The 25,130-nt window shown below is 38.0% G+C and overlaps 2 non-coding genes across 2 annotated transcripts; both read right to left on the bottom strand.

Annotated features, from left to right (window-relative positions):
* Positions 1-5,647: 5,647 nt before the first annotated feature.
* Positions 5,648-5,754, bottom strand: LOC112731396 (small nucleolar RNA R71). Its single transcript, XR_003167175.1, has one exon. It is a non-coding gene; the product is annotated as a small nucleolar RNA R71 (small nucleolar RNA).
* Positions 5,755-24,774: 19,020 nt separating this feature from the next.
* Positions 24,775-24,882, bottom strand: LOC112730768 (small nucleolar RNA R71). Its single transcript, XR_003166578.1, has one exon. It is a non-coding gene; the product is annotated as a small nucleolar RNA R71 (small nucleolar RNA).
* Between the last annotated feature and the right edge of the window lie 248 nt (positions 24,883-25,130).

Below are 25,130 nucleotides of genomic sequence, written 5' to 3'. Positions count from 1 at the left end.
ATTATTTTCACGAGTTGAGTTGTTAGAATTTATTTTTCCCTCGTCGTTATTGTTTTGGTTTTTAGAGGGGTAGGACTTGTAATTGAGGTTCTCTGAATAAGTCTATGTATATAAAGTTATGTGAATATATATATATATATATATATATATATATATATATATATATGTGTGTGTGTGTGTGTGCACTTTTGTGATTAAGTGATTTAAAATAAAGTCTCCTCCTGTTTTCTTAATTAAAGTTTTAGTTCGTATTCGCGAAGGCTCGATATTAAATAAGGATAGTATAAGATAAAAAGGTTTAGAGATAAGTGACGCCTAGACTTTTTGAAGGATCATGAGGTTCTAAAAGTTAGGGTATTTCATTAGGCCTATTGATTTGTTGTACCATGTTAACTCTATCTATCTCTCCATAGCATGAATATACTTGAGTTGGGTGGGACTACAAACTCTTTTTCTTGGTACTTATTTTCAATGTCCTTACTAGAGAATATTAACAAGAATATTAATCTAATAAATAAAAAGCTTAATCTAATAAATAAAAGAGTTGGGTTGGTATTTTTCACTATTTGCTATTGAAATTAGGGATAAAAGTATTACCGTTGTTACTGTCACTACTATCACTAACACTTAGAATATGATCATCATAATCATAATCATATTCATAATTTTCATAATTTTTATTAGATGATATCCCATATTTTTCAAAGAAAGTCATAGCCGGGATAAGAGACTAGATCTTGTGTTCTTCTTTATCATTAAATTTCTTCATTGGCATCTTCTTCCTAGTCGGCTTCTTGCTTTGACGCTCATCTTCATTGGTTTTCATCTTATCTTGGTCATCTTTTTCATTGGATTTCTTTATTGGCTTCTTGTCTTGATCATCTTCTTCATTGATCATCTTGTCTTTGTTGTTTGTCATCTTATTCTTTGTTGGCATCTTACTTTGACCCTCTTCTTCAATAATCTTTTTCGTTGGCATCTTGCTTTGACTTTCATCTTCAACTCCAGTCTAATTTTTCATTGATATCTTGCTTTTTTTTGTCTCATTATTGCTACCATCCCCACATGCAGCTAATAGATGTTCTCTTTTGATTTGAAATTATTTTAGTAATGCATAAGTATTTGTGAATTGAATTTTTCTTGAACTCTTTACTGGACTCTTGTTTTTCAAGGGACTTCTTTGTGAGTCCATTTGGGATAGGGTCATTATCTTTCTTCTTTTGGAATTTTGATGCGGATTTTATAAACCACAAAACATCGACAAGTGCACTGTGTCGTATCAAGTAACATATCAGGTGAGTGAGGGTCGATCCCACAAGGATTAATGGATCAAGCAAACAATGGCCAACTAACTATTCTAGTCAGACAAACAAGAATAAGTGTTCCAATAATAAATAGTATGAAAACAGATAAAATTTAACAAAAGTAGACAAAAATTGGTTGAGAAAGTAAGGTGACAAAGATAGTTAAGATGTCAGATATATTCACTCCTTAGAAAAATAATCCTTGTGTTTATTTAGATGAGCTGATGAGGTATGCTAAGATTAATCACGACGAATTATAAATAATCAAATTCCAATTCCTTGGTAATTTAATTTCTCTTTAACTTAATTAACAGCTAATTCCTTAGTCAATTACTTAAGAAAAAGAGGTGAAGCACAATTATGATTCAATTTCAAATAATATTAAAAAATAGTCCTTAGGTTGAATTATATGTGACGTATTCAAGCTAGTCCCAACAATTGAAACTCAAAAGTGTCACACACTCTTTGAACCTATTTCTAGTTTAATCAAAAAGTAGTGTGAAAGAGTTTTCAAACTAATTCAAATATTAATTTTTCCAAAACAACATTTAGAATCCAAGACGGAGTTAGAATGTTTTCCAACAATTCTGAATCTTTAGGGATGAAGAACGAAAACTCAATCATGAATTAAAAGCAAAGTATAAACCTCATATAAAATAAAACACTTAGATTAATAATCCATAAAAAGATGAACAGAACTCCTAACCTTAACCAAGGAGGTTAGTGACTCATGCTTCAAAAACAAGGTATGAAAAATGGCAAAGAGTCTAATGGTCCTCTCAAAGTGGTTTTAGGATCTTTATATACTAAAAAAATAAACCTAATTAGTAAATTCAAATTTAAATTTAAAAACAAAACAAATCAAATCTAATCTTCCACATTAATTCTTCAACTTTGTATCTTTTCTTCAAGGCTTTAGTGGTCCCAATTGCATTTTGAATGGGCTTGGAGTGGCAAAAAGGATTAATTATGAAAACTGGACCAAGTGACACGCTTTTCCTGTGAATGCCACACTTTGCATGCAGGGAACACGCTTTCCTGGAGCAAGTCTTCCTTGGCATGCAACAACACCCTTGGGCGTGTGGAACACCCAGCTTACTTGATTGGCGTGTGACATGCTGATGCCAGGACACTTTGGCCAGTTTCACTGACCTTTTCTTTACTGTTTTAGGGTAGTTTCATGCATTTTCTTAGGAAATAAGCAAGTTTTGGGTAAAAATTCACTTACATCTTGATTCAAGCAAGCATGGTGCACTTTACATGATTTCATGAGAATTTTGCATGAATTAAATGACAAATTGGATGATGTATGACTCATGATGTGGATTAGAACTTTGATGCACTTTATTTCTTGATTTCAGGACAAAGGAAGCAAGAAGGAACCACGTTAGCAGCCACGTTAGTCTCACTAACGTGCCACTAACGTGGAATGGGAGCTAGCTTGCAACGTTAATAAGAAAAGTAATCGCCAATAACGTCCTGGAAACCATCATAGCCCACGTTAAGAGTCACGTTAACTAAGTTAACGTGAACTCTAACGTGGAAGAAGAAAGTGGAGCCAACGTTAGTGACACTCACCTTTGTCACTAACGTTGGACCAAGCTCATATTGGCCACGTTAAGAGCCACGTTAACTTAGTTAACGTGGACTCTAACGCTGGGAAGCAAAAGAATGGCCAACGTTAGTGACACTCACCTTTGTCACTAACGTTGGACTAAGCCACTTTGAGCCACGTTAACTCCCACGTTAACTTAGTTAACGTGGAAGCTAACGTGGAGAAAGCAAATAATCGCCAACGTTAGTGACACTCACCTTTGTCACCAATGTTGGAATGAGCCACAATGAGCCACTATGAGCCATGTTAACTCCCACGTTAACTTAGTTAACGTGGAAGCTAACGTGGAGGAAAGGATGATGAGCCAACGTTAGTGACACTCACCTTTGTCACTAACGTTGGAGATGGCTATCATCACCACGTTAGAAGCCACGTTAACTTAGTTAACGTGGATTCTAACGTGGGAAGTAGGGGCATCTTGGAATGTTAATGACAAAGGTAAGTGTCACTAACGTTCTTGAAGGATTGGCAAGCCTATGTTAAGAGCCACGCTAACTAAGTTAACGTGGACTCTAACGTAGGGGAAAGGGAGGACTCTCAATATTATTGGAAAAGGTGAGTGCCAATAACGTGTGCGAAGGACCAAGAGGCAACGTTAGTGGTCACGTTGGTGCCACTAACGTTGAAGTTAACGTGGATCATCCCTGGGTTAGGAACGTTAGTGAAAAAGGTGATTGTCACTAACGTTCTCGAACCCATACTCTCACTTAACGTTAATGCCACTAACGTCCTGAGCTAAATACCCTGCCTACTTCACACTTTCTCTATGCAAGTAAAGCTAAAACCACTGAAGAGGATAACTACTTCAAACTCAAGATCCAAAGGCCCATATCCAAGACTAGAAGAACCAACTAGAAGATCAGAAGAGTAGTATATATAGGGGTAGCTTTGAATTAGAGAGGAGAGCTTTTTGGGGGAGTTGGAAATTGGAGAACTACTCTTTGTATTTTACTTTCTCTGCACTTCTAGTTTATTTTTTAGAATGTATCTTCCAACTTTGTTTTCCATTTCCAGAGCTATGAACAACTAAACCCCCTTCATTGGGTTAGGGAGCTCTGTTGTAATTTGATGGATCAATATTAGTTTTCATTATTCTTCTTCTATCTTTTCTCTTGATTTTACTAGAAAGCTTTCAATCTTCATCCAGTTGAGTAGTTATCTTGGAAAAGAAGCTATTCATACTTGGATCTCTTCTGAACCTTGGAAGAGGAATGAAGAGATCATGCTAGAAATGCTTTCTCATGTTGGACCAAATTGGGGTTGGAAGGATATGGTGACTATAATTCTACCAACACTTGATTTGGGAATGCATGTGGTATAATCAGTGACCATACTTCATCTCTTCTCATGAGCAATTGACCAAGGAATTGGCTATTGATCAAGATTTGAGAGATTGAATTACAAGGAATTGTAATTCGATCACTTAAGATTGCCAAGGAGATCAATGAACGTATTGATTGAGGAAGAGATGAAAATGAACTTGATCCGGAGAATGCAACATCTCCTAAACCCAATGAATTCCCCATTCTGATCTTACCCATTCTTTTTAATTTCTGCAATTTACTTTTATGAGCATCTTCCCCATTCCCATTTAAGATTCTGCAATTTACTTTCCGTCATTTATTTCCAGTTCTTTACTTTCAGCATTTACATTTTCTGCTATTTACCTTCCTGCCATTTAATTTCCTGCAACTCTCAAACCAAAAATTCTGCTTCGCTCAACTAGAACATTCCTCTAATTAAAGTTGCTTGACCAATCAATCCCTGTGGGATTCGACCTCACTCTATTGTGAGTTTTTACTTGACGACAATTCGGTATACTTGCCGAAGGAAATTGTTGAGGGACAAATTTCCGTGCATCAAGTTTATGGCGCCGTTGCCGGGGATTGATTTTATTTCAACAATGATTAAATTGGAGGATAACTAGATTGAGCATTTTTCTTTTGTTTGATTTAAGTTCATTTGAGTAATTTACTTTCTGTTAAGTTATTTTCTTCCCCTTCCCCTACCCATTTTCTTAGTTGTTTACAATTCAGTCCACTAACCCACTAACTGTTTGATATATTGCATCACTCACACTAACAATATTTCTGTAGAAATTACTTTCTGCATCTATTTCCTTGCTTGTGCCTTGTTGGTTGTATGACAGGGAGAAGAAGCGGGGCTTCAACTTCTTTTGATTCTGAACCTGAGAGGACCTTCCTTAGATTAAGGAGGGAAGCAAGAGGAAAGAGAGTAGTTGGTGCTGAGGAAGAGGAGGAGTACTTTAAACCAGATATGGATGAGAATATGGAGAACCATCATGAAGAAGAGGCTCACAACCATGGTCGAGAAGGTCCAGCACATCAGGCTGGGCAAGAGAGAAGGGTTCTGGGTTCGTACATCAATCTAAACCCAGGAAATTGCGGGAGTAGCATCCGAAGGCCAACCATACATGCCAACAACTTTGAACTAAAGCCACAGCTCATCACCCTTGTTCAGAATAATTGTTCATTCGGAGGAGGTGTCCAGGAAGACCCCAATCAACATCTAACCACCTTCCTGAGGATATGTGATACTGTGAAGTCTAATGGTGTTCATCCTGACACCTATAGATTACTTCTGTTCCCTTTCTCACTCAAGGACAAGGAATCTAAATGGCTGGAATCTTTCCCAAAGAAGAGTTTAGCAACCTGGGAAGATGTGGTACAAATTCTTGGCAAGATTCTATCCTCCTCAACGGATCAACAGGCTGAGAGCTGAGGTGCAAACCTTTAGGCAGCAAGATGGTGAGACTCTATATGAAGCATGGGAGAGGTTTAAGGACCTGATAAGAAGGTGTCCACCAGATATGTTCAATGAATGGGTGCAGCTGCACATTTTCTATGAAGGCCTTTCCTATGAATCAAAAAAGGCAGTAGACCACTCATCCGGGGGATCTCTGAACAAGAAGAATACCATTGAGGAAGCCATAGATGTCATTGAGACTGTAGCTGAGAATGACTACTTCTATGCTTCTGAAAGAGGCAACACTAGAGGAGCGATGGAGCTAAACAATGCGGATGCACTGCTGGCCTAAAACAAGCTTATTACTAAGCAGCTGGCTGACCTCACCAAGAAGATGGAGAGGAACCAAGTAGCAGCAATCACCACCTCATCAACAACACAAGAAGGAGAGGATGAAGAAGCAGAGGGTAGTCAGGAGCAAGCCAACTACATTGGGAATTCACCTAGGCAAAATCATGACCCATACTCCAAGACCTACAATCCTGGTTGGAGGAATCACCCAAACTTTGGGTGGGAAAATCAACAGGATCAAAGCCAAGATCAGAGACGTCACAACCCCAACAACCATGCAGCTCACCAACATTCCACACAAAGATCATATCAACATCACCCTAACAACACCTCTCCCCATCCATACCAAAACCAAAATAACCCAACTCACCCGTCCAATCCCAACCCACCATTATCTGAAGATAGACTCTCCAGAATTGAGACTCTACTTGAGGGCATATGCAAAGAGATTCAAGATAATAAGGTATTCAAGGAGGAGGGGCGAGCCAATATCAAGAATCAGGGAGACACCATCAAGAGGTTGGAATTTCAAGTGGGATACCTCTCCGAGCAGATTCCCAAACCTACTGATAGCTTCCCAAGTGACACAGAAAAAAATCCGAGAGGTGAAGCAAAGAAAGTCAGATGGGAAGATTGCAAAATGGTTACTATAAGTAATAAGGAGACTAAGGAAGAGCTTAACAACCCATTAGAACAACCTGAAGATACTTCAGTAGGAAAGCAGGGGGAGAATCATCAAGAAACCACAATTACACAGAAGGAGCTGACACAGAAGGAGTTGCTGAGACTCTATGCACCCTTTCCCCAATTACTAGATGGCTGTGTAGAGAAGAGACTATACTCAAGGTTTCTTGACATGTTTGCATCTCTCCATGTAAACATACCATTCATCAAGGCCCTCCAACAAATGTCCTCATACATTAAGTATATGAAGGAGCTACTGACCAAGAAAAGCTCACTCAAGGGAGGACAAACAACAGTGATGAATAAGGAGTGCAGTGCTCTCATTCAACCAGAGCTACCTACAAAGAAGAAGGTACCAAGGAAGTGGAGGAACAAGAAGATCCCTACAGAGGACTTCTCCCCAGGGGATAAAGTAATCTCAGCTTTCTTCCCAGCTATTCCCCCCGATCTCCCCACCATCCCATCTCAGCTACCTAAAGTTTTTACCATCAATAGAGTTCTCTCCTTGGAACATGTGGAGATCCTTGATGAAGCCAATGGAGATAGATTTATTGCAAGGGGGGAAGACTTGAAGCACTACCAACCACCCTGATGGAGGCAGAACGTCAAGTTAGTGACACTAAAGAAGCGCTTCATGGGAGGTAACCCATGTTTTACATGCTTTTAAAAATAGTTAATAATTCAAGGTTCATGAATTTCAAATCAACTTGATGTGCACTTGAATGAATCATTGTGTGCAACATATAGTGAGAAACAAGTTTGGTGTTCAAGGCACACTAAGAGAACATGAATGTAACCCACATCATGTCACTCTTAGGGGCCTTAAACAAATCTTTTACACCACATGGCACCAAACTAAGTTTGGTGTTGCCAATGTTGCATACATGGATGTTGAGTTAGTCAGTTGGTTTGCACTCATGAGTAGCACTTAGTTACTTAAAAACAAAGACAAAAAAAAAGATTAGTTAACCTTCTAATTTTGCCGCCAATTTCTAAAAGTATGTTTTTAATCACATTTCTTTCATTTTGTAGAAGCCCATTGATGGGGCAATTGAAGGGTTCGGATAACACAAAAGGAAGATACCACACACGTGTCTTCAAGGGGATTGCATTGGGAATGGTTGCCATGCAACATTGGAAGAAGAACAAACTTGGAAACTGAACCAACCCCATCATAAAGTTGGTGATCCTTGTGCTCATTCCATGCAAAACCCCAATCGTCCATCAAACAATTACCCCATCAATCCACACCTTTCATTCCCTCATCACTTCCCTATATAAGTGAGTCCTAGTCCGTACTTCCCCTTCACATTCCAATTCCCATTTCTCACACTTCACACCTTTGACATCCGAATCTCTTCATCACACCTTGTCCTAACCAACCCAATTCCTCATCTATCCATACCTTCCACCCTCTTCACACATCAACTCAAACTCATGGCATCATCAAGCTCCAAGAGGAAAAAGAGGAAGGAACCAGTGGAGAGCATTCCTTTCGATGAGAAGAGATTCAAAACTGCATTCCATGAACTCGAATTTGAACGGATAAAGCTCAAGAAGATACTACCTGAGTTAACATTTCAAATTGACGAGGATGAGTGCTCACATATTCGAGAGAAGATTGAACAAAGGGATTGGCAAAGGCTTACGAACCCGGAGGGGAAGATAAATACAAACTTCATCAAAGAGTTCTATGCAAATGTGGTCAGAGAAGACAAAACCAAGGCTCCCACCTTCAAAAGTTACGTAAGAGGGAAAGAGGTGGACTTCAGCCCCAATGCTATAACAAGAACTCTTCAGTTGAAATCACTACATTTTAATGAGCTTGGTTATCAAGCAAGAGTAAGCAAGAGCCCTGACGATGATGAACTCGAACAAATTGTGAATGACATATGTGTTATAGGAGCTGACTGGGAAAGGTATGCGGATAAGAGACCCAGGTTCATCAAGAGAGGAGACATCAGCCCTGAAGCCAAGGGATGGTTTGAACTCGTTAGGAGATCTATCCTCCCAGCAGCGAACAATTCTAAGGTCAACATCACTCGAGCTACTATGGTACATTGCTTAGTACAGGGTGGAGATATCAATGTGCATGAACTTATAGCCGAGGGGATTCAAGAGTCAGCTGAGAAGATTGATTCGGGTGCCAGGCTTTGGTACCCCAGCACTATCCTCAGACTGTGCACGAAGGCCAAGGTTGTCTTCGAGGATAGCAACCCAGATTGGTTAAATCCTGGGAGGCTAATTACGTTTCAGCGTCTAACTCATGTGACACCAGCCCAACAACAAAGAAGACCTCACATAGGAAAGCCAAAACCAAAAAGAGGAGCTCACCAAGAAGAGTCTCATCAGGAAGAACACCAACAAAGAGAATATTATGACCCAACCAACATAAACCTGAATCACATTCATAGAGCCATTGAGGAACTAGCAAGGAGTTATATGGAGGGACAAGAACAACAACTGCACATTCAAGCTCAAAGGATGGATCGTCAAGAAGAGCTCCTTTCTAATTAGATGAATCAACAAGGGGAGTGGCAGAAAAAGCAAATGGAACATTATTCCCAGCTCACTCAAGCCATCAATCAAGTGTCTGAAAGGCAAGAGCGTCAAGATAAGCACCTTTAAGAACTCAACCAATGCCAGCTAGCTCAGACGAAGGCATTCAATGAGTTCAGTGTACTTAATGAAGGACGGCAACTACATAGGGAGGAGTTCAACATAAACACTCAAGCTAAGTTGAACTATATATCTAGTCATATGCATAATCTACACTCTGCAATTCCTAGGTATGATGAGGTCCAAAAAGATTTCACAGAACAAGAGGAAAGGAAGGTGAAACAGCAGAAGGAAACACTAAAAAAGAAGATGGAAGATGCTGGTTTTTGGAAGAAGTTGATTGGAAAAGGCAAGGGAAGTGGGAGTACAAGCACTCAAGAAAAACACCAAGAAGACAAGCAAGAGGAAGAGCATGGGCAACCCCATGAGTAAAAGGTGGTGGAGTTCCCTCTTTGATCCATATTTTTCAAGTTTTAAATAAGGAAAATCATGTATGAAATAGAACATGTTCCATGGTAGTTAGGATTTTTAATTATGCCTTTAAGTTTTTCATTGCTTGGGTCTATGCTTGCTAGTCTTCATGTCACTGCATTCGTACCTTGCTTATTTGTATGCTTGTCCCCTTTTTAATCAAATAAAAAGAGAATGTGTGTTATCAAAGACCATAGTGGAATTCAAGTTGTGGAGTAAGTTCCTAATTTTGTGGTGTGGTAATAGATTAGCTAAGTTGGTTCACCAATCAGGTGGGAAGGCAACTATCTGTCCTGAATCATATGCTTGAAACACACCCCATGAGACTAGCTGAATAACAAGATCCCAATAAAAAAGAGAGAGAGAGAGGGAAAGAAAAACGAAACTTAAAGAATAAAAGAAAAAGAGTAAGAAATAAGGCTAGGCACTAAGGGTTTGAATCTTGAGGGATATGTCTATGGTGCTCTTGTGTAAGGGATTTACTTGGATGAATAAGCTCTTAGACGTGCCTTATCACTTGGTAACTTGGGTTAACTAACCCGGGATTATCAGCTAAAAGTCCACTATCAAGAGTAATCCTTGCTACAAAACACTTAGTAACCCAAAGAGGTGCTGGACACCAAGGTCTCAAGAAAGAAAATAACAAACCAAGTGCCTGTGGTGTGTATGTATGGGAGAAAGAGACTTGAGGGAGTAAGTCCTTAGGGGTGTCTTAACACCTAGCACCTTGAACCAACTGGTTCGGGAGTGCTGGCTGAAAGCTTATCTTAAAGAGTCGCCCCCTCACAGAGCACCTAGTCTAAGAACACAAACAAGCCCTGAAAAGACAAAAAGGATCAATGAATAAAAATTTCATAAGGTGTAGTCAAGTGGGTATTCCAGGACATGATAAAGGTCTGAAAGCCAGTGAAGGAATGAACCTAAGTTGCTATGCATGAAACCACCATAAAACCAAGGACATGACTTCCACAATAATGACTCATTTCACTTGGCATTTCATTCATCATTCTCTTGTTCCAGTACTTGCTTATGGACAAGCAAGCTTTAAGTTTGGTGTTGTGATGCCAGGGCATTTTGGCCAGTTTTATTGACCTTTTCTTTATTGATTTAGGGTAGTTTCATGCATTTTCTTAGGAAATAAGCAAGTTTTGGGTAAAAATTCACTTACATCTTGATTCAAGCAAGCATGGTGCACTTTACATGATTTCATGAGAATTTTGCATGAATTAAATGACAAATTGGATGATGCATGACTCATGATGTGGATTAGAACTTTGATGCATTTTATTGCTTGTTTTCAAGACAAAGAAAGCAAGAAGGAACCACGTTAGCAGCCACGTTAGTCTCACTAACGTGACCACTAACGTGGAATGGGAGCTAGCTTGCAACGTTAATGAGAAAAGTAATCGCCAATAACGTCCTCGAAGCTATCATAGCCCACGTTAAGAGTCACGTTAACTAAGTTAACGTGAACTCTAACGTAGAAGAAGAAAGTGGAGCTAACGTTAGTGACACTCACCTTTGTCACTAACGTTGGACCAAGATCATATTGGCCACATTAAGGGCCACGTTAACTTAGTTAACGTGGACTCTAACGCTGGGAAGCAAAAGAACGGCCAACGTTAGTGACACTCACCTTTGTCACTAATGTTGGACTAAGCCACTTTGAGCCATGTTAACTCCCACGTTAACTTAGTTAACGTGGAAGCTAACGTGGAGAAAGCAAATAATCGCCAACGTTAGTGACACTCACCTTTGTCACCAACGTTGGAATCAGCCACAATGAGCCACAATGAGACACGTTAACTCCCACGTTAACTTAGTTAACGTGGAAGCTAACGTGGAGGAAAGGATGATGAGCCAACGTTAGTGACACTCAGCTTTGTCACTAACGTTGGAGATGGCTATCATCACCATGTTAGAAGCCACGTTAACTTAGTTAACGTGGATTCTAACGTGGGAAGTAGGGACATCTTGGAACGTTAGTGACAAAGGTAAGTTTCACTAACGTTCTCGAAGTATTGGCAAGCCTACGTTAAGAGCCACGTTAACTAAGTTAACGTGGACTCTAACGTAGGGGAAAGGGAGGACTCTCAACGTTATTGGAAAAGGTGAGTCCCAATAACGTGTGTGAAGGACCAAGAGGAAACGTTAGTGGTCACGTTGGTGCCACTAACGTTGAAGTTAACGTGGATCATCCCTGGGTTAGGAACGTTAGTGAAAAAGGTGATTGTCACTAACATTCTCGAACCCACACTCTCACTTAACGTTAACGCCACTAACGTCCTGAGCTAAATACCCTGCCTACTTCACACTTTCTCTCTGCAAGTAAAGCTAAGCCCACTGAAGAGGATAACTACTTCAAACTCAAGATCCAAAGGCTCATATCCAAGACTTGAAGAACCAACTAGAAGATCAGAAGAGTAGTATATATAGGGGTAGTTTTGAATTAGAGAGGAGAGCTTTTTGGGGGAGTTGGAAATTGGAGAACTACTCTTTGTATTTTACTTTCTCTGCACTTTTAGTTTATTTTTTAGAATGTATCTTCCATCTTTGTTTTCCATTTCCAGAGCTATGAACAACTAAACCCCCTTCATTGGGTTAGGGAGCTCTGTTGTAATTTGATGGATCAATATTAGTTTTCATTATTCTTCTTCTATCTTTTCTCTTGATTTTACTAGAAAGCTTTCAATCTTCATCCAATTGAGTAGTTATCTTGGAAAATAAGCTATTCGTACTTGGATCTCTTCTGAACCTTGGAAGAGAAATGAAGAGATCATGCTAGAAATACTTTCTCATGTTGGACCAAATTGGGTTTGGAAGGATATGGTGACTATAATTCTACCAACACTTGATTTGGGAATGCATGTGGTATAATCAGTGACCATACTTCATCTCTTCTCATGAGCAATTGACCAAGGAAGTGGCTATTGATCTAGATTTGAGAGATTGAATTACAAGGAATTGTAATTCGATCACTTAAGATTGCCAAGGAGATCAATAAACGCATTGATTGAGGAAGAGATGAAAATGAACTTGATCCGGAGAATGCAACATCTCCTAAACCCAATGAATTCCCCATTCTGATCTTACCCATTCTTTTTAATTTCTGTAATTTACTTTTATGAGAATCTTCCCCATTCCCATTTAAGATTCTGCAATTTACTTTCCGTCATTTATTTTCAGCTCTTTACTTTCAGCATTTACATTTTCTGCTATTTACTTTCCCGCCATTTAATTTCCTGCAACTCTCAAACCAAAAATTCTGCTTCGCTCAACTAGAACATTCCTCTAATTAAAGTTGCTTGACCAATTAATCTCTGTGGGATTCGACCTCACTCTATTGTGAGTTTTTACTTGACGACAATTCGGTATACTTGCCGAAGGAAAATTCTTGAGGGACAAATTTCCGTGCATCACACGCCTAGGTGTGGAGTTAATGCCTCTTCTTCTGGTCCTTGGAACTCCAAGTGGGGTCTTTAAGCAAGGGTAATTGATGAGCAAATAATTTATATGCTTTTTGGCATTGTTTTTATGTAGTTTTTAGTATGTTCTAGTTAATTTTTTTTATATTTTTATTAGTTTTTATGCAAAAATCACATTTATGGACTTTACTATGAGTTTTTGTCTTTTTCTGAAATTTCAGGTATTTTCTGGCTGAAATTGAGGGATCTGAGCAAAAGTCTAATTCAGAGGCTGAGAAAGGACTACAGATGCTGTTGGATTCTGATCCTCCTGCACTTGAAGTGGATTTTCTGGAGCTACAGAAGCCGAATTGGTGCGCACTCAATTGCGTTGGAAAGTAGACATCTTGGGCTTTCCATCAATATATAATAGTTTATACTTTGCCCGAGATTTGATGGCCCAAACTGGCGTTCAACGCCAGCCAGAGACCCTTTTCTGGCGTAAAACGCCAGAACTGGAGTTAAACACCCAAAATGGCATCCAAGCTGGTGTTTAACTCCAAAAAAGGCCTATGCACGTGTAAAGCTCAATGCTCAGCCCAAGCACACACCAAGTGGGCCCCGGAAGTGGATTTCTGCACTATCTGCACTTAGTTACTTATTTTCTGTAAACCTAAGTTACTAGTTCAATATAAAAACTACTTTTAGAGATTCATTTTGAGATTTATGACATTTTTTACATTTCATATTGTATCTTCTACGGCATGAGTCTCTAAACCCCATACGTAGGGGAGAGGAGCTCTGCTGTGTCTCAATGGATTAATGCAATTACTATTGTTTTCTATTCAATGACGCTTGATTCTGTTATAAGATACTCACTCGTACTTCAATATAAAGAATATGGTAATCCGTGACACTCATCATCATTCTCAAATTTATGAATGCGTGCTTGAAAATCACTCCCGTTCTACCTAAGCTCAACGTAGTCGTTGGGCGACAACTTGAGGGTTTCTAACCCACGAGTTTGACTTGCATCTCCTGACAACAGAGCATTCGAATCTGTGAGATTAGAACCTTCGTGGTAGAGGCTAGAACCAGTTGGCAGCATTCCTGAGATCCAAAAAGTCTAAACCTTGTTTGTGGTATTCCGAGTAAGATCTGGAATCGGATGACAGTGACGAGCTGTAAACTCACGAATGTTGGGCGCAGTGACAGTGTGCAAAAAGATAGAGAGATCCTATTCTGACACAAGTGAGAACCGACAGATGATTAGCCGTGAGGTAGCTGTGCCTGGCATTTTTCATCCGAGACGAGAGATCCAACAGTTGATTAGCCGTACAGAAACCGTGCTTGGACCATTTTCACTGAGAGGACGATGGTAGCCATTGACAACGGTGATCCACCAACATATAGCTTGCCATGGAAGGAAGCCATGCGTGTTTGGAGAAGAAGACAGTAGGAAAGCAGAGATTCAGATGATAGAGCATCTCCGGAACCTCAACCTGTTCCTCACTACTGAATCACAAGTATCATTCATTTCATGTTATTTACTTTTCATAAACAAAATCATTTTAATCACTAATCTCCTGACTAAGATTTACAAGATAACCATAGCTTGCTTCAAGCCGACAATCTTCGTGGGATCGACCCTTACTCACGTAAGGTATTACTTGGACGACCCAGTGCACTTGCTGGTTAGTTGTGCGGAGTTGTGAAAAAGTGTGATCACAATTCCGTGCACCAAGTTTTTGCCGCCGTTGTCGGGGATTGTTTGAGTTTGGACAACTGACGGTTCATCTTGTTGCTTAGATTAGGAAAAATTTATCTTTTTTTGGTTTAGAGTCACTAAATTTGAGTCTTTTATTATTGTTTTTGTTAAAATTTTAAAATTCTTGTTTTCTTTTTCTAGATTTTTTTTTTCGAAAATTTTTAATAAATAGATAAAAACCAATATACTAATAATTGAGTCTTCTGTTTGAGTTTAGTTTCATGTTTTAAGTTTGGTGTCAATTGCATGTTTTTATTTTCCTTCAATTTTTTGAATTGTATGTTCTATTTATTCTTCATATTTTCGAGTTTTATGTTCCTTGTTCTTTCTTGATCTTCAAGTTTTTCTTGTTTATTTTCCTTGTTTGATCATTAGTTTTTCTTGTTTTGTGTCTTTCCTTGTTTTTCTTGTGCATTTTCGAATTATTATTGTCCAAAGTATAAAAATTTTTAAGTTTGGTGTCCTTTGTGTTTTTATTATCCTAAAGATTTCCAAAATTTGTTCTTGGTGTTCATCTTGATCTTCAAAGTGTTCTTGGTGTTCATCTTGACATTCAAAGTTTTCTTGTTTGTTTTCTTTGTTTTGATCTAAAAATTCTAAGTTTGGTGTCATTTTATTGTTTTTCTCTTTCTTCATCAAATTCAAAAAAATATCTTTTCCTTTATTTGCTCATCATTTTCAAATTCCTTAGGTTGACCTAGTCAAAATTTTTAAAATTTGGTACTTTCTTGTTAGTCAAGTTAAAATTTCAATTTTAAAAATTTATCTTTTTAAATCTTTTTCAAAACAAATTCTTTTTCAATTTTCTTTTTATATTTTTCTAAAATCTTTTATGAAATTTTTCAAAATCTTTTTCTTTTTCTTTATAATTTTCGAATTACTTCTATTTCATTATTTTGATTGAAAAATTTTAGGTTTGGTGTTTCCTTGTTAAGAAAGTTTCAATCTTTAAAATTTTAAAATCATATCTTTTTCAAATCTTTTCTTTTATTTATTTTCTTACAAGTATCTTTAATTTTAAGACATATCTTTTTCAAAACTTCCTAACCACTTTCTCTCTCTTCATTTTTCGAAAATCCTCACCCATAGTTTCCAAATCTTTCCAATTAATTAATTTAGTTTTCTAATTTCTTTTATTTCATTTTCTTTTCTTAATTTTCGAAACTTGCATCAATTTTTTTTATTTACTTTATTTTAATTTCTTTAATTTAAAAAAAATGGGGATAAAATTTTTATTTACAATCCACATCATCTCTCTTTCTCTATCATGAACCTAAGTGGAAATGAACAGTCCAGAAGGACTCTGGGGTCATATGCTAACCCCATTACTGCTTCATATATGAGTAGTATCTGTATACCCCCCATCAGAGCCAGCAATTTTGAGCTAAACCATTAGCTCATTATCATGGTGCAGTAAAATTGTCAGTATTCTGGTCTTCCACAGGAAGAACCTACTGAGTTTCTGACACAGTTCTTACAAATTGCTGACACAGTACGTGATAAGGAAGTAGATCAGGATGTCTACAGATTATTACTGTTTCTATTTGCTGTAAAAGATCAAGCTAAGAGGTGGTTAAATAACCAACCCACGGCAAGCATAAGAACATGGAAACAGTTATCAGACAAATTCCTGAATCAATATTTCCCTCCAAAAAGGATGACATAGCTAAGGCTGGACATCCAAGGCTTTAAACAAGAGGATAATGAATCTCTTTATAATGCCTGGGAGAGGTACAAAGAGATGCTAAGGAAATGCCCCTCTGAAATATTTTCAGAATGGGTGTAATTAGACATCTTCTACTATGGGCTTACAGAAAAGGCCCAGATGTCTCTAGACCACTCAGCTGGTGGATCTATACACTTGAGAAAGACAATTGAAGAGGCTCAAGAGCTCATTGATACAGTTGCTAGAAATCAACATCTGTACTTGAGTAGTGAGTCCTCCATGAAAGAAGAGGCTAAAGCAGTATCCACTGAACTTAGTCCTCCAGAACAAGTTGTTGAACTCAATCAGCAATTGATTTTTATAACAAAACAGTTAGCAGAATTTAAAGAGATGTTACAAGACACTAAAAAGGCTAACAAGAATATGGAAGCACAATTGGATCAAACAAGACAGCAGTTATCTAAACAGATAACAGAAGAGTGCCAAGCTGTTCATTTGAGGAGTGGAAAGACATTGAATGTCTCAATTCAAGGCAGCAGAAATCCAAGAAAGGAACAACTGACGGAGGATGACCAAACCACTGCCCAAAATCCCTCTGAGGACAGTAAGAGCCCATAGAGGAATGATTCTGGTGTTCAAACGCCAGAAAAGGGTAAAAAGTCGGCGTTGAACGCCCAGTGGATGGCCAATTCTGGAGTTCAAATGCCAGAAAAGGGTGGCAATCTGGCGTTAAATGCCCATACAGCACCCAACTTTGGCGTTCAAACGCCAATGGGGATCAGACACCTGTAAGTGCTAATAACAACCCCCTTAGGCAGGCTTCTCTAACCACTTCTGTAGGAAGTAAACCTGCAGCAACTAAGGTTGAAGAATATAAAGCCAAGATGCCTTATCCTCAGAAACTCCGCCAAGCGGAACAGGATAAACAATTTGCCTGCTTTGCAGAATATCTCAGGACTCTTAAAATAAAGATTCCGTTTGCAGAGGCACTTGAGCAAATACCCTCTTATGCTATGTTCATGAAAGAGATCTTGAGTCATAAGAAGGATTGGAGAGAAACTGAAAAAGTTTTCCTCACTGAAGAATGCAGTGCAGTCATTCTGAAAAGCTTACCAGAGAAGCTTAAAGATCCCGGAAGCTTTATGATACCATGCACATTAGAGGATACTAATAGTTAAGGTAGTGACGGATTTAGCAGCCAACTATAATACTGATTTAAAGCTATTTTTATTTAGCAACCGATTGTGAATCCGATAGAATAAAGAGGGTGGAAAATTTTGGTTGCTAATACGGTTACTAAGTCGTGGTCACCATATTGGTTGAAAACTTAATTCTTAGCGACCGAATTAGTGACCAATAAAAAATACTATTAAAACTAATCAATTGCAAAATCGGTCGCTAATTTAAATAAAATAAAATAATTACTGAATTATTCTACCCTCAATGGCCCTAATTCACCCACAATACTCTCATCTTCTCACACAGTCACTGATGTAACCACCGCCAGAAGCACATCTCCTCGCAGGGTTTTCGTTATCGACTGAGTTCGCGCGTCGTCGCCTTCATCTTTGAGATCTCGGTGCCATCGTCATTGTCTTATGTGCCGTCGTCGTCTTTAGCTCGCGGCACCATCACCTTCGTCTTCTGGTATCTCAGCGCCGTCACGGTCGTCTTCATCAATTTTTCAAGTAGGTACTCTTCCCTAATCCAGATTCTGATCAATTTAATCTATTATGTTAGGTTTTTTTCACCTATTCTGATCAATTTCATCTATTCTAAACAAATTGAACAATTGGAGGTAATAGCTGTAATATTATTCTTCTCTCTTGCTCCTTGTGGCCATTGCCTCTTTGCTCTGCTTTCTCTTGTTTGTGGTTGATAAACCCCATTTTTAGGGTTTATCATGTATAGAATCTAAGGGTTTTATCGATGATCTTCCCTACTTATTCATATAAAATTGCGTGATTTTGTGTTTCCTTCTCCATTTTGCCTCATAGATGAAAATATGCTTCTTTTGCATTAAAATTGACAATTTGTAATCCGCCTCTATTACCATTAGATGCCTTGATTCGTTTGTTAAGTGGTTTCAGAAGTTATAGGGCAAAAATGGCTAAGAGGAGTGAAGGAAGCATGCATGAATGGAATGAGCATGGAACAAATTGAAGATTTGGAATTTGGACATGCACGCGCACGCGCACGTTGCGCATACGCGTACATGCGCGCATCCAGAGCCAGCACAGTGGAGCCGAGCGAGGAGCCGGCGCGTTTATAAGGCTGGGCCATATTCCCTGTGACGCTCGCGCACACCTTACGCCTGCGCGCAGATTGCAAAAGACTCCAGGGACGCGTACGCGTGCAGTGTGCGTATGCATCGATGTGCGCACATGATTTTTTAAAAGAGCACATGCCCAGCGATTTCAGGGAGTCCCAAGCCTGTTTTGGAGTAGAATTTTGGAGGGAAAAGCTTAAGAAGACCAAGGATTAGTGGTGTTAGGACAATTAGTCATAATTCTAGATATTTTAAGAAGTTAGTTACATTTTGTTTTTAGAGAGAGAAGCTCCAACTTCTCTCTAGGATTTCACTTCCTCCATAGCAATTCTCCTTTGATTTCTTGGTGAGATCCTTTGCTAATTCACTTTTACTTTGGTACAAGTTGTAGATCTACTCTTCTTCTACTCTTAATTGATGCTCTTTTGATTCAATTTCTTAGATCTAGATTTGGTTGACTTTGTTACCTTGATTTTGGATTAATAAATTGTGTAATTTCATTCAATTGTTTGATTGTTAATGATTGCTTGGATTAGATAGCTTTAATTCAATTCTCCTCTCTCAATTACATCATGTCTTCTTTAATTGCCTACCAATTATTTGTGATAATGACAACCCTAGCTATGGAGTAGATTTCTCTCACTTGGCTTAGGAGTTGAGTTATTGGAGACACTTGAATAGTGGATATCAATTGTAGATTATGAATTGAGAAGTTGCTAATTCACTTGGAGTGCACTAAAGCTAGACTTCCTAAGGGTGAGACTAGGACTTGTGACTCAAGTTAGTTACTCTTACTTGACTTTCCTCCATTGTTAGGGGGTTAACTAAGTAAAGCAACAATCAATCCTTATCATAATTGAAGGAAGCTATAGTGATGGAACTTCCAATGCTTACCCCTAGCCAAGGCTTTTATCGCAATTAATTGTTGTTTGCTTTTGGTCAGTTTGAACTCTTGCACCTACTCTCAAAACCACAAAGACTTTCCTAATCAATGATGAGCATTCTAAGGCAATTCCTAGGGAGAACGACCCGAGATCAATACTCTCGTTTATAGATTTTAGAATTGTTTGATGCAGTATTTGCGTGTTGGTTAGACTATACTCACGACTGGTTTCATTGTTAGTTTCTAATTGGCATACGAATATTTACGTTCATCAAAATGGCGCCGTTGCCGGGGAGTTGCTGGTGCGCAGAAATCGTGACGGTTCCATTCCTTGGTAACGGCACTGAAAACTTTAGACGCACGTTCATAATCTTAATTCTTTGTCACAACTTCGCACAGCTGACCAGCAAGTGTACTGGGTCGTCCAAGTAATAAACCTTACGTGAGTAAGGGTCGATCCCACGGAGATTGTCGGCTTGAAGCAAGCTATGGTCTCCTTGTAAATCTCAGTCAGGCAGATTTAAATGGTTATAGAGTTTTAATAATTAAAAGATAAATAAAACATAGATTAGGATAGAGATACTTATGTAATTCATTGGTGAGAATTTCAGAAAAGCGTATAGAGATGCTTTTGTTCCTCTGAACCTCTGCTTTTCTGCTGTCTTCATCCAACCATTCCAACTCCTTTCCATGGCAAGCTTTATGTAGGGCATCACCGTTGTCAATGGCTACATCCCATCCTCTCTGTGAAAATGGTCCAATGCGCTGTCACTGCATGGCTAATCATCTGTCGGTTCTCGATCATACTAGAATAGGATTTACTATCCTCTTGCGTCTGTCACAACGCCCGGTACTCGCAAGTTTGAAGCTCGTCACAGCCATCCCTTCCCAGATCCTACTCGGAATACCACAGATGATGAGCGGATAATTTATACGCTTTTTGGCATTGTTTTTAGTATGTTTTTAGTAGGATCTAGTTACTTTTAGGGATGTTTTCATTAGTTTTTATGTTAAATTCACATTTCTGGACTTTACTATGAGTTTGTGTATTTTTCTGTGATTTCAGGTATTTTTTGGCTGAAATTGAGGGACTTGAGCAAAAATCAGATTCAGAGGTTGAAGAAGGACTGCTAATGTTGTTGGATTCTGACCTCCCTACACTAAAAGTGGATTTTCTGGAGCTACAAAACTCAAAATGGCGCGCTTTCAATTGCGTTGGAAAGTAGACATCCAGGGCTTTCCAGCAATATATAATAGTCTATACTTTGGCCGAGTTTAGACGATGCAAAAGGGCATTGAACGCCAGTTCTACGCTGCAGTCTGGAGTTAGACGCCAGAAACACGTCACGAACCAGAGTTGAACGCTAGAAACACGTTACAACCTGGCGTTCAACTCCAGAAAGAGCCTCTGCATGTGTAACATTCAAGCTCAGCCCAAGCACACACTAAGTGGGCCTCGGAAGTGAATTTATGCATTACTTATCTCTGTAAACCCTAGTAACTAGTTTACTATAAATAGGACTTTTTACTATTGTATTAGACATCTTATGATCTGGGGATCATCTTTTGATCATTTTTAGAGATCTCTAGACCTCCATGGGAGGCTGGCCATTCGGCCATGCTTACCCTGTATTCACTTATGTATTTTTCAACGGTAGAGTTTCTGCACTCCATAGATTAAGGTGTGGAGCTCTGTTGTTCCTCATGATTTAATGCAAAGTACTACTGTTTTATATTCAATTCAACTTATTTCGCTTCTAAGATATTCATTCGCACTTCAACATGAATGTGATGAACGTGACAATCATCATCATTCCCTATGAACGCGTGCCTGACAACCACTTCCGTTCTACCTTCGATTGAATGAGTATCTCTTGGATCTCTTAGTCAGAATCTTCGTGGTATAAGATAGATTGATGGCGGCATTCATGAGAGTCCGGAAAGTCTAAACCTTGTCTGTGGTATTCCGAGTAGAACTCTGGGATTGAATGACTGTGACGAACTTCAAACTCGCGAGTGCTGGGTGTAGTGACAGACGCAAAAGGAGGGTGAATCCTATTCCAGTATGATCGAGAACCTCAGATGATTAGCCGTGCTGTGACAGAGCATTTGGACCATTTTCACAAGAGGATAGAATGCAGCCATTGACCACGGTGATGCCTCCAGATGATTAGCCATACAGTAACAGCGCATCGGACCATTTTCACAGAGAGGATGAAAAGTAGCCATTGACAATGGTGATGTCCTTACATAAAGCCAGCCATGGAAAGGAGTAGGACTGATTGGATGAAGACAGCAGGAAAGCAGAAGTTCAGAGGGCATCTCCGTACACTTATCTGAAATTCTCACCAATGATATACATAAGTATTTCTATCTTTATTTTCTGTCTATTTATTATTTATTTTCGAAAACTCCATAATCAATTATTATCCGCCTGACTGAGATTTACAAGATGACCATAGCTTGCTTCATACCAACAATCTCCGTGGGATCGACCCTTACTCACGTAAGGTTTTATTACTTGGACGACCCAGTGCACTTGCTGGTTAGTTGTATCGAAGTTGTGAATGAAAAATGATTTATTAAGACGTGCGTACAGAGTTTTTGGTGCCGTTGCCTGAGATCACAATTTCGTGCACCAAGTTTTTGGCACCGTTGCCGGGGATTGTTCGAGTTTGGACAACTGACATTTCATCATGTTGCTCAGATTAGGTAATTTTCTTCTTATTTTGTTTTCAAAAAAAAAATTTTCAAAAATCTTTCAAAAATTTCTCATCTGTTTTTGAAAATTATTCTAAAATTTTTAAGAATGAATTCTAGTATTTCATGAAGCATGTTGAAGCCTGACTGGCTGTAAAGCCATGTCTAAATTCATTTGGACTGGGGCTTCCAACCCAACATTATCAAGAGCAAGCTAGTTGTTGCTAATCCACCTGCTGCTGTTCCAGATCCAAAAGATTTACATGCTAAAGCTTGACTGGCTATTAAGCCATGTCTAACCCTCAGATTGGAGCTTTAGAATAAGAGTGCAAGACTCCTGGAATTCATATTAAAAATTTTGGAATCCTTATTTTTCTTTTTCACACTAATATTCAAAAAATATAAAATAAAAATACAAAAAATCACAAAATCATAAAAAATCAAAAATATTTTGTGTTTCTTGTTTGAGTCTTGAGTCAATTTCAAGTTTGGTGTCAATTGCATTTTTTCTAAAAATTCTCTGCATTTTTCGAAAATTCATGCATTCATAGTGTTCTTCATGATCTTCAAGTTGTTCTTGATAAACCTTATTGATTGATCTTCATATTATATTGTTTTGTGTTGTATGGTGTTTTTCATATGCATTCTTGAATTCTTAGTGTCTAAGCATTAAAGATTTCTAAGTTTGGTGTCTTGCATGTTTTCTTTGCATAAAAAATTTTTCAAAAATAAGTTCTTGGTGTTCATCTTGATCTTCAAAGTGTTCTTGGTGTTCATCTTGACATTCATAGCATTCTTGCATGCATTCATCATTTTGATCTAAAAATCTTCATGCATTGAGTCTTTTTCATGTTTTCTCTTTCATCATTGAAAATTCAAAAATAAATATATATATATATATATATATATATATATATATATATATATATATATCTTCCCCTTTTTCCCTCATAAATTTCGAAAATTTGGATTGCCTTTTTTAAAAATTTTTAAAAAAAAAAATCTAGTTGTTTTTATGAGTCAAATCAAATTTTCAATTTAAAAAATCTTATCTTTTTCAAAAATCAAATCCTTTTCATCTTTCTTAGTTATTTTCGAAAATTTTAAAAATATTTTTCAAAAATCTTTTTCTTATCTTTATCACATAATTTTCGAAAATAACATCATCAATTAATGTTTTGATTCAAAAATTTCAAGCTTGTTACTTGCTTGTTAAGAAAGATTCAAACTTTAAGTTCTAGAATCATATCTTATGATTTCTTGTGAATCAAGTCATTAATTGTGATTTTAAAAAAAATCAAATCTTTTTCAAAACTAATTTCAATCATATCTTTTCAAAAATATCTTTTTATCTTATCTTTTTCAAAATCATATCTTTTTCAAAAATTTGATTTTAAAATATCTTTTCTAACTTCTTATCTTATTATCTTTTCAAAATTGATTTTCAAATTTGTTTCAACTAACTAACTAACTTTTTGTTTGTTTCTTATCTTTTTCAAAACTACCTAACTAACACTCTCTCTCTAATTTTCGAAAATATCTCCCTCTTTTTCAAAAATTCTTTTTAATTAACTAATTGTTTCAAAATTCAATTTTAATTTGTTTCTTCTTTTAATTTTCGAAAATCACTAACCATTTTTCAAAAATAATTTTCGAAAATTCTCTTTCTCTCTCATCTCCTTCTATTTATTTATTCATCTACTAACACTTCTCTTCATCTCACATCTCTGCTCTCCTCACCCTTGTGTTTCTTTCCTTACATTACATTCTTTTCTTCTTCTTTTCTTCTACTAACATAGGGACCTCTATACTGTGGTAAAAAGGATCCCTATTATTATTTTTCTGTTCCCTCTTTTTCATATGAGCAGGAGCAAGGACAAGAATATTCTTGTTGAAGCAGATCCAGAACCTGAGAGGACTCTGAAGAGGAAACTAAGAGAAGCTAAATTACAACAATCCAGCAAGCACCTTTCAGAAATTTTCGAACAAGAAGAGGAGATGGCAGCCGAAAATAATAATAATGCAAGGAGGATGCTTGGTGACTTTACTGCACCTAATTCCAATTTACATGGAAGAAGCATCTCCATCCCTACCATTGGAGCAAACAACTTTGAGCTGAAACCTCAATTAGTTTCTCTGATGCAGCAGAACTGCAAGTTTCATGGACTTCCATCTGAAGATCCTTTTCAGTTCTTAACTGAATTTTTGTAGATCTGTGATACTGTTAAGACTAATGGAGTAGATCCTGAAGTCTACATGCTCATGCTTTTCCCTTTTGCTGTAAGAGACAGAGCTAGAGTGTGGTTGGACTCTCAACCCAAAGATACCCTGAACTCTTGGGATAAGCTGGTCACGGCTTTCCTAGCTAAGTTCTTTCCTCCTCAAAAGCTGAGTAAGCTTAGAGAGGATGTTCAAACCTTCAGACAGAAAGAAGGTGAATCCCTCTATGAAGCTTGGGAGAGATACAAGGAACTGACCAAAAAGTGTCCTTCTGACATGCTTTCAGAATGGACCATCTTGGATATATTCTATGATGGTCTGTCTGAATTAGCTAAGATGTCATTGGATACTTCTGCAGGTGGATCCATTCACCTAAAGAAAATGCCTGCAGAAGCTCAAGAACTTATTGACATGGTTGCTAATAACCAGTTCATGTACACTTCTAAGAGGAATCCTGTGAGTAATGGGACGCCTCAGAAGAAGGGAGTTCTTGAAATTGATACTCTGAATGCCATATTGGCTCAGAATAA

The sequence above is a fragment of the Arachis hypogaea genome, chromosome 12 (assembly GCF_003086295.3).
Source record: "Arachis hypogaea cultivar Tifrunner chromosome 12, arahy.Tifrunner.gnm2.J5K5, whole genome shotgun sequence".
Lineage (NCBI taxonomy): Eukaryota > Viridiplantae > Streptophyta > Magnoliopsida > Fabales > Fabaceae > Arachis > Arachis hypogaea.
Note: the sequence above shows the minus strand (reverse complement) of the source record. Positions and strands in the feature narration are given on the sequence as shown.